Consider the following 13,369-nt stretch of genomic DNA (forward strand, 5'->3'; position numbering starts at 1 on the left):
CCTCCAGATGTTTTGGGACTACAATTCCCATCATCCCTGACCACTGGTCCTGTTAGGGATGGTGGGAGTTGTAGTCCCAAAACATCTGGAGGGCCGAGTTTGCCTATGCCTGATTTAAGTGGTTGGGTGCAACTCTTGCATAGCTAGCAGGTAAGAGTTGTGGAAGGGAATGTCCTAGGAAGGACCCCACAATTCTCTATAGGTCACCAATGGTTCTTAACTTCTTGTGTGATCACCATAGGCGACTAGGAATTCCATCCAGGGAGGGAATGGTCAGCTAGGTAGATGGAGGGCTATCCTGATGGCAGCCCATTGCATTTCTGCTTGCTGTCGAGGAGGAGAAACCATCCTGTGTGTTGAGCTTAGGTGCCCCATTTTAGTAGGCTAGGAACTTAACGGGACTGATTTTACAAAAAACTTTAGTAAGTTATCTGTCTTCCAAAACTGGAATGATTCCACACACCTGTGATTCTTAATTGGGATCCCTGAGGGGACATTGTGCCCACAAAGCTCTTTTGGGGGAAGAAGGTATTGCTACTTTGGGACTCTTGTATATGAAACAAATAGCAAATAGCATGGAGGTCTGCATTGACATTGCTAGGAAAAGCTGGGAGCTTGTCTGCTGCAGTCGGGAATGTTTTGAGTACAGGTAAGAGAGCAGGCCAGGAGGGCAAGCTTCACCAGATGTTTTGGCAGCTGGTAGACAAGATGTAGAGGGCTCTGGCAATAAACAAGCTAGGAGCTTAATTGTCTTCCATAAGCTCACTTGACAGTCCAAATGGTGCCTTTTATCACAATCTGCCATGCTTAATGTAGTATAGGTAGGACATCTGTACATTAAAATCACATTCCTCCTAAGGGGAGGCTAATCACTTGTATTGCTGTATTTAACTTGTCCTCAGAGCAGCCCTGCAAGGCACCTCCTTTTTTTACCCTTTGACATGAGATACTGATGTGTGTCTCACCAATCAGGTTTGGGTTCAGTTGCTGTTATACACCCACATCTTGAAATTTATGACATTTGGGTGCCAAGTTTCCCCAGGACTTGGCAAAAGCATTTTGTCTCTAATTGGCTCTGGGCCATCTGTCAATAGATGCCGATCTTGATTCTCCTACATAAGGATCTGATTGCTGTGTACCCAGTTAGAGAATGCCTCCAATTGGCAAGTCTCCAAAGGATCACCTCTGATAGGATGGCAAAGGAAAGTTTGGGATCTGGCTTTTATCCAGTCTGTAAATAGCAGTGGTGATTTAAGACCTCCAGCCACTCAAGCTTGCTTATAGAGAGACTTTCATGGATAGTTGAAGTCTTGATTATGTATTTAGTTATTTGACAATGTCCCCACTCAATTTTTCTTTTTATGTGTGATTGATACAAGCGTGCAACACATCACAGGTTTTGTTGGAACTAATCAATGCTATTTTGCCACAAAATCAATAAAACATTCTACAGGGAGAGAAGAGACTAGCCAATTGTACAAAGGTAAAATTCACTTTCATTGCAGTGCCCACTTTTGCCTTTGATAGGGACGCGGGTGGTGCTGTGGGTTAAACCACTGAGCCTAGGATTTGCCGATCAGAAGGTCAGCGGTTCGAATCCCTGCGACGGGGTGAGTTCCCGTTGCTCAGTCCCTGCTCCTGCCAACCTAGCAGTTCGAAAGCACGTCAAAGTGCAAGTAGATAAATAGGTACTGCTCTGGCGGGAAGGTAAACAGCATTTCCGTGCGCTACTCTGGTTCGCCAGAAGCGGCTTAGTCATGCTGGCCACATGACCTGGAAGCTGTACGCTGGCTCCCTCAGCCAATAAAGAGAGATGAACACTGCAACCCCAGAGTCGGTCACAACTAGACCTAATGGTCAGGGGTCCTTTTACCTTTATTGATATGTTCCCCCTTCCCCCCCAAAAAAATGCCCAGAAGAAAATGCAGCCCTTGGATTGAAAAAGGTTCCTCCAACCCTGACCTAGATCGTGATCTCCTTGCTGGTTTTTCTGTGAAGGACAGAAGATTGTTACTTTGGCTGCCCACAAATTTGACTTAAAAATATTGCTGCATCTGTTACCCTCTTTGTTGGTAGTTGGTTGCAAAGTGTAAGCACACAGCTGAAAAGTGGAAGAAATATTGATGGAATCCAAACTTCTGATGGCCTTTAAAATGCAGCCTTGTTAATTCTGTGCCCGCTAGTCAGTGCATAATGAATAAGCCTTGGCATGGTTATTATTTAGGGTAATTGCATACTGAGGGGCTGCTGCAATTTTAAGATCGCAATGGAAGGGGGAGGCGGGTACAGAACATGTTTGCCCTTGGCCCTGTGTGTTAGATAAGGTGTAAAAAAAAAGAGGCTCACTAAAGCTCTTTCCAATTACGTAGATTGATTATTTTTTCCCTCATTAGCAACTGCAGTAGAAATAACTGAAGTCTCCCAATTAAACAAGGTAATATTTACCATTTGCAGCAGTATGAGCCTCTCCAGTCAAACTAATGGTGCATAGGACAGCTGTAATTATTTGAAGGCGAATGGGCAGGTGCAACTTGTTTTTTGTGGCACTGCAGGAGTGAGAGAACTCAGGTACATGGGAAGATGGGTGTAGCAATTCACATGTTCCCCAGGGTTGCCAACTAACCAGAAAAATAGCATCGCAGCCTGCTCTGTTTTATAGAAGTTTGACCCCAAGAAATTCGGCAGCTGAAATTCAATGGCATCAGTATATTTATTTTTACTTATGCATGCCTGCAGATGAAGCACCTGTTAAAGGCCCAGTGATGTTGGGGCAATATAAAAGCTGGCAACTGTAGCATCTGTACAACTTCTAGTGGTTCCCTCACTGCGAGGTTACAGGGAACCAGGCAGAGGGCCGGTAGTGGCTCCCGCCCTGTAGAACTCCCATCAGATGACAAGGAAATAACTATCGGACTTTTAGAAACAGGCAGCCCTGTTTAGGGAAGTTTTTAATGTTTGAAGTTTTATTCTGTTTTTAGTGTTCTGTTGGGAGCTGCCCAGAGTGGCTGGGGAAACCCAGCCAGATGGGCGGGGTATAAATATTATTATTGTTATTATTATCATTAACTTGAGATCCACCAATTGCAGTGTAGCCCATAAACCATGTGTAGTGAGACCTCCTGGGCTTGTCTCCTTGAGAGAGCAGAAGTTGGATGGAGCTGGGTATCCTTTTATGCCTGGTAGGTTGGCTGCAACGATGGCAGGTCAGCTTCCTTTCTTCATAAGTTGCAAGTTGTTTGGGGCTATCTAAGTGTGTGTGTGTGTGTGCATGCAAGAAATTGATGCAATGGCTTGAGTTCTGCCAGTGGAAGCAGATTGTGGGACCTTGCACCTATAAAACGCTGGCAGCAGTTCGTGCAAGCTTTTATTTCTAATAAAGACAACTTGTCAGTAGGAATGCACAAGTCAGAGATGGGCAAATGAAGTGTCTTATATTAATTGCTAGGGATGTAATGCAAAAGCTTGCATTTGCTTATGAGTCTGCAGGGGGCACTGTGTGCACACTTTTTGCTGAGATTTCCCTTTGATCTGATTGCCTCTTGCCCAGTTCTCCTTCTGTGAATTATGGAGTGCATTTCAATCTGCCAAGTCATCTCTCTGTTCTGAGTTGGTGCTTTCTCCTTGTCACTAGACCAAGGGATGCCATAAATAAATTATCTGAAAAGGTTGCAAGGTTTTTAGCTGGGGCAATCAGAATAAGATCCACTATTTGACTATTGATTCAAAACCCTAAGATTTATTTATTATAATTGACTTTTTATTTCTATTCTTTGTATATCGTATTGTTGTTTTATTGCTATGGCCGATGGCTGACGCAAATAAAGATTGATTCGTTATCTGACCAATAGATCATGGACAGTTTAAAAACAATGTTCTTACTTTTTATTAATAAGGGGCTGGTGGGAGGGAGGGGAGACTCCCTATTTGGCATGTAGCCTTGGAAGAAAGAATTTACCCATTATCCTGAACTCTGAAGGACCTTGAGGTTCTGAGTTGTCCGAAGTGGTTAATGCCATCTGCAAATATTTTAGGGAAAGGTTCCTTTGACACAACCCAATAAATGTTCATCACAACGAAGTCCCTTTGAAATAAATGACAGTACTGTGCAATCAAATACATACGGCTGCAGTTCTGTGCAAGCAGCGTTTCATCTATGAAACTATGAGACAGTCTGGTGTAGTGGTTAGTGCTGGAGACCAGGGTTTAAATCCCCACCCAGCTCATAGTTACTATAGTTTGTATGTTCAAACAGATCTGTTTTCTGCTTCCACTGGGGAAGATAGTACAAAATATAGCTCTGCCAGACATTGGAATTTCTTCTTTCAATAAGCAAGGAATAATTTAACATTTATATTCCCTTCCCCAGACTCGACTCTTTCTAGACACATGCTGGGGGTTATATTTAATCTCCCAGTGCTCAGCAGGATGGCTCTATTAAGAGAGAGAGCAGTTTAACCTATTCACTCAGTGCATCCTTCCTTTTTCATCTGAACACCCTGTGATCTTATGCATGTTTTACTTGGAAGTAAGTCCCATTGATTTCAGCGGCGCTTACTCCCACATCATAAGTGTATACAGGATTGTGGACCCAGTTGATTTCCTTCCTGGGAAGAAGGATGGGCTCCTGATGCATCAATTTTGTTGATGGTCCTTTCTGTTCCACCCCACCCAACATTATCAGTCAGATTTGTTAGATTTTTGCAGCTGTTCTAGGCAAGGACAGGATGTCCTGCCCTTTTTGATCTGCCCATGTTGCACGGTTGAAACATTCTACTCCGTGCTGATGTGCTTATCAACATGGCTTTTGGATTGTTCAGCTTTTGTGTCCACCAGTTGTGTTGGAATGTAGCCATAGCCTCGAATGCATTACAGTGGTACCTTGAGTTAAGAACTTAATTCGTTCCGGAGGTCCGTTCTTAACCTGAAACTGTTCTTAACCTGAAGCACAGGGTTAGCTAATGGGGCCTCCTGCTGCCACTGCGCCGCCGCTGCACAATTTCTGTTCTCATCCTGAAGCAAAGTTCTTAACCCGAGGTACTATTTCTGGGTTAGTGGAGTCTGTAACCTGAAGCGTACCACTGTACAAATATATTGAATTGCAATGCATTTGAGGTTATGCTTGCATGCCACTTTCAAGCACTTTCTAGAACTACTGGGGCACCTGTCTTGGGGCACCTGTAGCTTGTGATGATGCCAGTGCCCCAGACCTGGCTGCCACCTTTCTTTATGGACCTGAACCCCCAGCTTAATTCTGTTAAAAAAAGGATTCTAGGTTGTCAGAATGCCATCCATAGATGGCATTAATTCTTTAAGAGCTCTGGAAAAAAGGATAAAGCTAAGACTTCTGCCATCATTGCTGGTCCTCTCTCTTACCTGGTGTGGGGCAGTGTAAGCATTTTGCTTGCTCTAGCAGTATGGAGGGAAGGTCGATGATGGGATTGCCCTGATTTGCATAGGAATTTCCCCCCAAAATACTGTAAGGTAAAGGTACCCCTGCCCTTTCGGGCCAGTCTTGCCAGACTCTAGGGTTGTGCGCTCATCTCACTCTAGAGGCCGGGAGCCAGCGCTGTCCACAGACACTTCCAGGTCACGTGGCCAGCGTGACAAGCTGCATCTGATGAGCCAGAGCCGCACACGGAAACGCCGTTTACCTTCCCGCCAGTAAGCGGTCCCTATTTATCTACTTGCACCTGGGGGTGCTTTCGAACTGCTAGGTTGGCAGGTGCTGGGACCGAACAACAGGAGCGCACCCCGCCACGGGGATTCGAACCGCTGACCTTTCGATCGGCAAGTCCTATGCGCTGAGGCTTTTACCCACAGCGCCACCCGCGTCCCTTCCAAAATACTGTAGATCACTGTAAAAGGTACTGCCTTCCTCAGTTTGCTCTTTCCTGGCTATTGCGTTTTGAAGTCTCCCTCTCTGAGAGAGTTGGTCCCATCATGGATTATGGCAGATCACTTGTCATGCTCAGATGGTTCACTTTGGTCTGCAAAGGATGTACATGCATCGAACTTTATTCCTCAAAAGAAGTCTAGATTTGTCCTCGTTGCCCTACTTAGCAAGCACACGCTCCCTGGGCAATTCTGATGTTCTTATGCAAAGTTGGCCACAGCTGTAGCCTAACCTCTACTGTATCCTGCAGAAGCCAAAGAATAAATGAGAAGAGGAAGCTGAAGCAGCGGGAGCCTTCCCCCCCCTCCCCCGAGGATTGGTCAATTTAATTAATCAGCTTTTGGAAAATGAGCTGTGTGCGTATGAAGGACGACAAGCTTCTTTCATCATAGCTTGCTTTGCTGTTGGTGGAAAATGGTACATGAAATGATCCTCACTGGAGAATCATGGAATTGTAGAGTCGGAAGGGATCCTGAGGGTGATCTAGTCCAACCCCCTGCAATGCAGGAATCTCAACTAAAGCATCCATGGCAGATGGCCATCCAACCCCTGCTTGAAAACCTCCAAGGAAGGAGAGTCCACCACCTCCCAAGGGAGACTGTTCCACTGCCTAACAGTTCTTGCCATCAGAAAGTTCTTCCTGATGGTTAGTAACTTAAGACCTGTGAGTTGTGCCTAAATGTACGTGTGCGCGCACAAACAGAGAACATCTTGTTTGCAATGACATAGGCTGTCAAGTCAGACTATTGGCCCATGCAGCTGAGTCTTGCCTCCTGGCTGGCAACAGCCCTCCAAGGTCCTAACTATATGAAGATGCTGGGGGACTGAGCCTGGGACATTTGCATAAAAAGCATGTGCTCTTTCACTGACCAATTTAGCCCTTCCCTCAAAACCTTCCCTTGGCCTAGTCTCATGGGTGATGATGTGGAGGAGAAATTTTGCCTGCTTTGCAATAGTCTCACATGGTGTAATGTTTCTCCCCCCCCACAAAAAATGAATGAAAACCATTTGCTCAAAGTGGTACTTTTAGGATTACCCTTGGAGGGTAAGGGTTGAACCCGCTCCCCACTGAGGACCTCACTGACTTTCTCCAAAATTAATTAAAACCTGCTCTTACCTGAATATTCATTCTGTATCTTGGTCACAGCAGAGTGTTGGAAGCGTACTTATTTACAGGAGTTCAAGGAGCAGCCCCACCTTACCAGAGCCCCAGAGGCAGGAACAGGGTCCATGCTGGGGTGCGTGGAAGAAAATGGAAGACTTAAGGGAAAGATACAGGTAGGTAGCCGTGTTGGTCTGCCATAGTTGCAACAAAATAAAAAAATTCCTTCCAGCAGCACCGTAAAGGTAAAGGGACCCCTGACCATTAGGTCCAGTCGTGGCCGACTCTGGCGTTGCGGCGCTCATCTCGCTTTATTGGCCAAGGGAGCCGGCGTACAGCTTCCGGGTCATGTGGCCAGCATGACTAAGCCACTTCTGGCGAACCAGAGCAGCGCACAGAAACGCCATTTACCTTCCCGCTGGAGCGGTACCTATTTATCTACTTGCACTTTGACATGCTTTTGAACTGCTAGGCTGGCAGGAGCTGGGACCGAGCAACGGGAGCTCACCCTGTCACGGGGATTCGAACCACCGACCTTCTGATCGGCAAGTCCTAGGCTCTGTGGTTTAACCCACAGCGCCACCCGCGTCCCTAGTAGCACCTTAGAGACCAACTAAGTTTGTTATTGGTATGATCTGAAGAAGTGTATCTGAAGAAGTGTGCATGCACACACAAGCTCATACCAATAACAAACTGGTCTCTAAGGTGCTACTGGAAGGAATTATTTTATTTTGAAGGGAAAGAGTTATTGCAAGAGAAGCGTCATATGATGGTGACAGCTGGAAGCCAGAGCCTCCTATCAGTCACTTCCCATGAACCTACTCATGTATAAAGGCCTGCTACTCGCAAGCAAGGCTGAGAAGTCAAGAAATGGACACGGGAGGCTGGGGGGAGACTGATGGGGAAGGTGATTCATGGTCCTCCCTTGCCAGAGATGAAAGCACCCCAGTGAGTCAGAGACAACAGTCTTGGAGACGGAACAGCATGGGGACAACCTTCTTGTCTCTGGCTGAGGACCTGCCAAGTTTGGTGTCAAGAATAAATTGGCTCATATTATTTATGGCAGGGATAGAGAACCTGCACACCTCCATACGTTGAACCACATCTCCAGCTGTCTTTGGCTGGGGGCCATTCTGGCAGAGGCTGCTTGGAGTTGGAGTCTAACAATATACGGATCAGGGGGTGTGGAAAACTTTTTGCAGCCTGAGGGCCATGTTCCCTTCTGAGGAAGCATTTGGGGGCCACTTGCCAGAGCTGGGTGGGGCCAGAGGCAAAAAGTGGGCAGAAAAATGAATGTGAATTTTAACTGTGTGTATAATAGACTGGTTTCTATGCACAGTTCCACACCTATCTTCTATCCGGGCAAGCAAAAGGCATTGTTGGACTGTATTGGACATTTACCCTGCCCCTGAAGAATCCTAAGAACCATCGTTTACCCGTTCCCTGACCTTCCATTCCAAGTACCCTTAACAAACTAGTTCCTAGGATTCTTTGGGGATGGGTGTGCATGTGGCCTCAGAGTTCAAGGACACATTCCAGGCAAAAAACACCTGAGAATAGGGCAAAGTGGGGCCAATAAGGGCTGGGGCTGGGGGAAAGCCCCGAGGGTCGGATAGAAGCCCCTAAAGGGCTGCATTTCACCCAGGCCTGAGGCTCTCTGTCCTTAACTCACAGTGATATGGGACTCCGCAGGATGGTTAATTATAGGGCTTCCTGCCCTTTTAACCCAGTATTGATGTCAATATTAAATGCAGAGCAGAACCTGGGTTTCGTTTCTGCATAAAGAGAAGAAGAAGAAACTGGGACGGCAATAACGTCAACAGTCAAGAAAAGACCACGTAAGGGAAGGGGTTTTCCCTGGGACAATGGCTGAATCTGGCCTCTCTGCAGCCCCCATATAATCTTCTTGTCATCTCGCTTGGAACACAGTTATTCTTGGAGCCCAAAGGGAGCAGGGGAGGAAATCTCCAGGGGAGCAAACTCCCAGGCTTTGTTTCGTTACAATAATCACTGGGGGGGTTAAATTTCCCAGCATAGGAAGGCTGATGAAGAGCTTAGTTAAAAAGTCTTTGGGAGAGCTGTAACAAAAAAAAAGCACATTACCAAAGTGCTCCTAATTGGGAGGGATTTCCTGCATTTGTTTGGCTTCAAAAAATGTCATGCCTGTTTCCGTTGCTGCTGTTTTCCCAAACCCCACCTGAACATCCGCCTTCCTTGAGTTGTGGGTGGTGGAATCAAGAAGGAGCAACAGAAGCTCTGTGCTGGGGGGAAGGAATCAACCTTGGGCATATTCTGATAGTTTTCTGTCCAGCACTTGGTGCTGTGCAAGAAGCAAACCAGGAATGTTTTCCTTGCAAGATCTGTAATTGATGCCACTTGTGATGTCAGCTGATGGGTTGGTAACACTGAGGGAGGGCAACACTGAAGATGTCCGGATTGGATAGGCGCATGTGCATTATTGTATGTAGTGCTCCTCCTTTGGATGTGTGGTGTTTGTGTGTGCAATCATGGATCAACACAATTGTCTGAATTTTTGGAATCTCCTTGGGGACAATGGCTATTGTCTCAGGCTGGATCTAGACACATCAAAGAAGTGTTTCAATTAAACGTGTTGTAAACTCATACAGGGAAATCCGGTAGGGAAAGATGGGACCCCACACCGCCATCTGGTGTTGTAGTGTTGCATATACAACACATATAAAATGCTTTGTTTTTACCATTCTAGCTGAGTCCCCTGTGAATTCCTGCACTTCAACGTTTTCCTAGTCTACCACTGGATGTTTGTTCCCAGCTCCCTGTCCCACTGTATGGTCATTACAAGCCCCAAATTTCTGAACTCTCTAGCCACAATCTAACAAAGTTCAGCACAAGCCCATTACATGTCTGCCAGTAGAGTTTGGCTGAGGATCAGTTTCACCTTGAAATGTCAATAGTTGTGAACCAGTGGGCTATGTTCTGTGAAGGGCTCCAGAAGTCCCTTGGCATCTTCAAGTAGAGCTGAGAAGACTTCTGTCTTTTAATCCCTGGAGAGCTGGGCTGATGTGAGTCAGCTCAGATAATATTGAGCTAGATGAAGCAGTAGTCCAGGCAGCAACCATTTTGAGAGCATTCAATTGATCCATGACTACCGACGTGCGGGTCGTCTAGGACCTGAAAGAGGGCAGAATGGGGGTGGAACATAATGAGGCAGGATGGGCCTGTTCCTGCTCTGCTGACACACACAGGGGGGCCAGGAACACAACCGCCACGCAAATTGGGGTTTCCTGTATAAGGCAGCTTCTTATATTCCTCCCTAACGTCACCTCTGTCTTTCTTTTCACTTGGCCAACGCAACCTGAGAATTGGCGAAGGGATTTCCCTCTCTCTCCCCAATTATCTGCAGAGATAACAAGGAGGAATGACTGCCATTCAGAGGGGCTGCAATGCCCATTACTCTTGCTCATTTAACATGTTATTTAAAAGTCCTCCGTTCTTTTGGAGTGCAATTATTTAAAGTCTAGTGACCCCATTTGTCACTGACATTTTCCCTCTGTTTTTCTTTTAAGGTTCTCATCTACCAGACAGTACTGAGTGAATATGGCTATCGTTATCAAAGAAACCTGTGTGCTGTGGATAATTCCCCCCCTCCCTCTGATATCGCTAGAACTCGTGGACAGGTGAATGTTGGAAGATTCAGGAAGAGGATAAAGGACTTCTTCATGCAGAACATGGTTAAACTATGGAACTCGTTGCCCCAGGAGGCAGCAATGGCCACCAGCCTAGAAGAGGCTTTAAAAGAGGATTAGACAAATTCATGGAGGAGAAGGCTACTAGCCATGATGATGGATGCCATCATGCTTATGGAGACCTGTTGCTGGAAACCACAGGAGGCAAGAATGCTCTTGTGCATGGCTCCTACCTGCGGATTTCCTAAAGGCGTCTGGTTGGCCACTGTGAGAACAGGATGCTGGACTCAACAAGGCCATTGGCCTGATCCAGCAGGCTCCTCTTACGTTCTGAAAAATACAACAGTTTTATTTACCTGAACTGTAGCTAACAATATTGTGACAATGGGGCATTAACTGAAAAAGGTAAAGGTAAAGGGACCCCTGACCATTAGGTCCAGTCATGGCCAACTCTGGGGTTGTGGCGCTCATCTTGTTTTATTGGCTGAGGGAGTCGGCGCACAGCTTCCGGGTCATGTGGCCAGCATGACTAAGCCGCTTCTGGCGAACCAGAGCAGCGCACGGAAACGCCGTTTACCTTCCCGCCGGAGCGGTACCTATTTATCTACTTGCACTTTGATGTGCTTTCGAACTGCTAGGTTGGCAGGAGCAGGGACCGAGCAACGGGAGCTCACCCCGTCATGGGGATTCGAACCGCCGACCTTCTGATCAGCAAGCCCTAGGCTCTGTGGTTTAACCCACAGTGCCACCCGCGTCCCAACTGCAAAAGGAGTCAGTATAAAATGCAAGCACAATGGTGTGGGTTTAAATGTATTTGCTTGAACATTTAATCAGTGGTGGCTTGGGGATTAGAGAACATGGGCAAGGATCAGTGCTGATGGGGAGTTGCAGACTCCCATAGTTTAGTGTTGCATCTGAATCCAACCCCTATGTCTGTCCTTTGGTACGAGAGCTATTTTTAAAATGTTGTTGCTGGCTTTTTCAGAAGCATTTTCTTGCACTGGAAAATATTTCCCAAATAACCAAACCAAAACCTTAGAGGCTTTTAGAGCTGTATCTACCTCTAAATCAGAAGGGTGATCCTTTGCTTTCATCGCTGGGGAATAAAACGAGAGAGTTGACAATGCATCTTGCAAGTGCATTTTGTGTGTTTTTCTTTTCGCCTAAAAATAGATCAGCCAATTTGGACTTGCTCCAGTTTCCAATGGGAAATTCTCGCCCTCCATTGATTCCAGTGGAAGCCAGTAATTTTCTCCCATCTTTTTCACCCAAGACCAGCCACAATCTGCCGAGTCCCTGGAGTGCATTAAGTTATTAATTTCACATATAAGGAGCTTCCCAGTATAATAACATATACTGTTAAAACAATCACACACACAAATTATAAATATAGAAACAGGTTAAAATGACAATAGCACATAAAATAAAATCAGATCAAATTCAAGAGCAAATGAGAGAGCAAAACTAAAGAAATACACAGACAAAACTTTATGATACTGACATTACTGCTGTGTTTGTAACTAATGAAGTCAACCCTGGGTTAATGAGCCCACAATATGTGGCTCTTGAAAAGGTCAAAGATGTTTTGCAAGGCGTGTAACAGTATGGAATTCTGATGGGAGATAGTGCTTGATTCACCCTATACAGTTACAGGAATAAATCTCTTCTTCCCAGATGAGGCATCTTGTGGCTTTCGATCCTAAGAATGAAACTGTCAATATGTCAGCCCAGCTGTACAAACCTGAGGATACTGTATCCTTGTTCTTAAAATAGTTCTGTAAAGACGACAGTGGCGACCAGCTGCCTTGACCCCTACAGCTTCCCCAGCCCCTTGGCAAGAACTGATGATAGGCTAGTCCTTGCTCAGTTGCCCTAGTTGGCAGTTTGTTTCCTCAGGGGACTATATTGAGATAGGAATGGTGGGTGGGTCAACATCTCCAAAAGCAGAACTGGGGAGGGGGGACTTGTGGCCCTCCAGATGTTGGGTTGCAACTCCCATCAGCCCAGCCAGCAGGGCCAATGGTCAGGGATGATGGACGTTTTAGTCTCTTCTTCATTGTCTCTAGTTTGGCAAGGGACAGGAGTTAGTCCAGGGAGCCCCACATGAGTTGTGTTTGGTTGGTGATGTAGGAGGAGACAGTCTTTTCTGCAGCCACACCTAAGCTTTGGAAATTATTGCCTTGGGGGTGGCAGTGAACCAATTTGGCCTTCCAGGCCAGATCTTTCTCCCCACCCACCTGTTAAAATTGAGCTGCATGAGTGGCAGAAGATAGCAACCAGTGAAACTGCACCAAGCAGAATTAAACTCAGTTGATGAGCAGGGGTTTAAATCTGGCTGCTTTGCCTTTGTGTGTCAGTTCTTAGCAGGGAACTGGTGGACACAACCAAGAGAGAATGGAACCCTGTCCATCAGTCGATATCACCTGCTCATTGCAGTGACTTCAGTTGATTGGCAGGAGGGCATAGTTTTGGTAAAATGGGCTGGGTTGAACACTCTGGCAGTCCAATACAATTTTGTCCCGCCCTTGCCTTAGGAAGACTCACCTCATTCCCTCTTTGGTGCCTGGCTGTCACCCTGTAAAGACCTCCTTTTCTCCAGCAGACATTTGGCCTCTTGAGCTCCTTGGTTGTTAAACATCTACTTTGCAGAAGACACTCGGTTTGAAGGCCTGTTGCTCCAGGGCCGAGTTTGAAAATCAAGAACATAGG

Source organism: Podarcis raffonei, chromosome 6, assembly GCF_027172205.1.
Source record: "Podarcis raffonei isolate rPodRaf1 chromosome 6, rPodRaf1.pri, whole genome shotgun sequence".
In the NCBI taxonomy this organism is placed as follows: domain Eukaryota; kingdom Metazoa; phylum Chordata; class Lepidosauria; order Squamata; family Lacertidae; genus Podarcis; species Podarcis raffonei.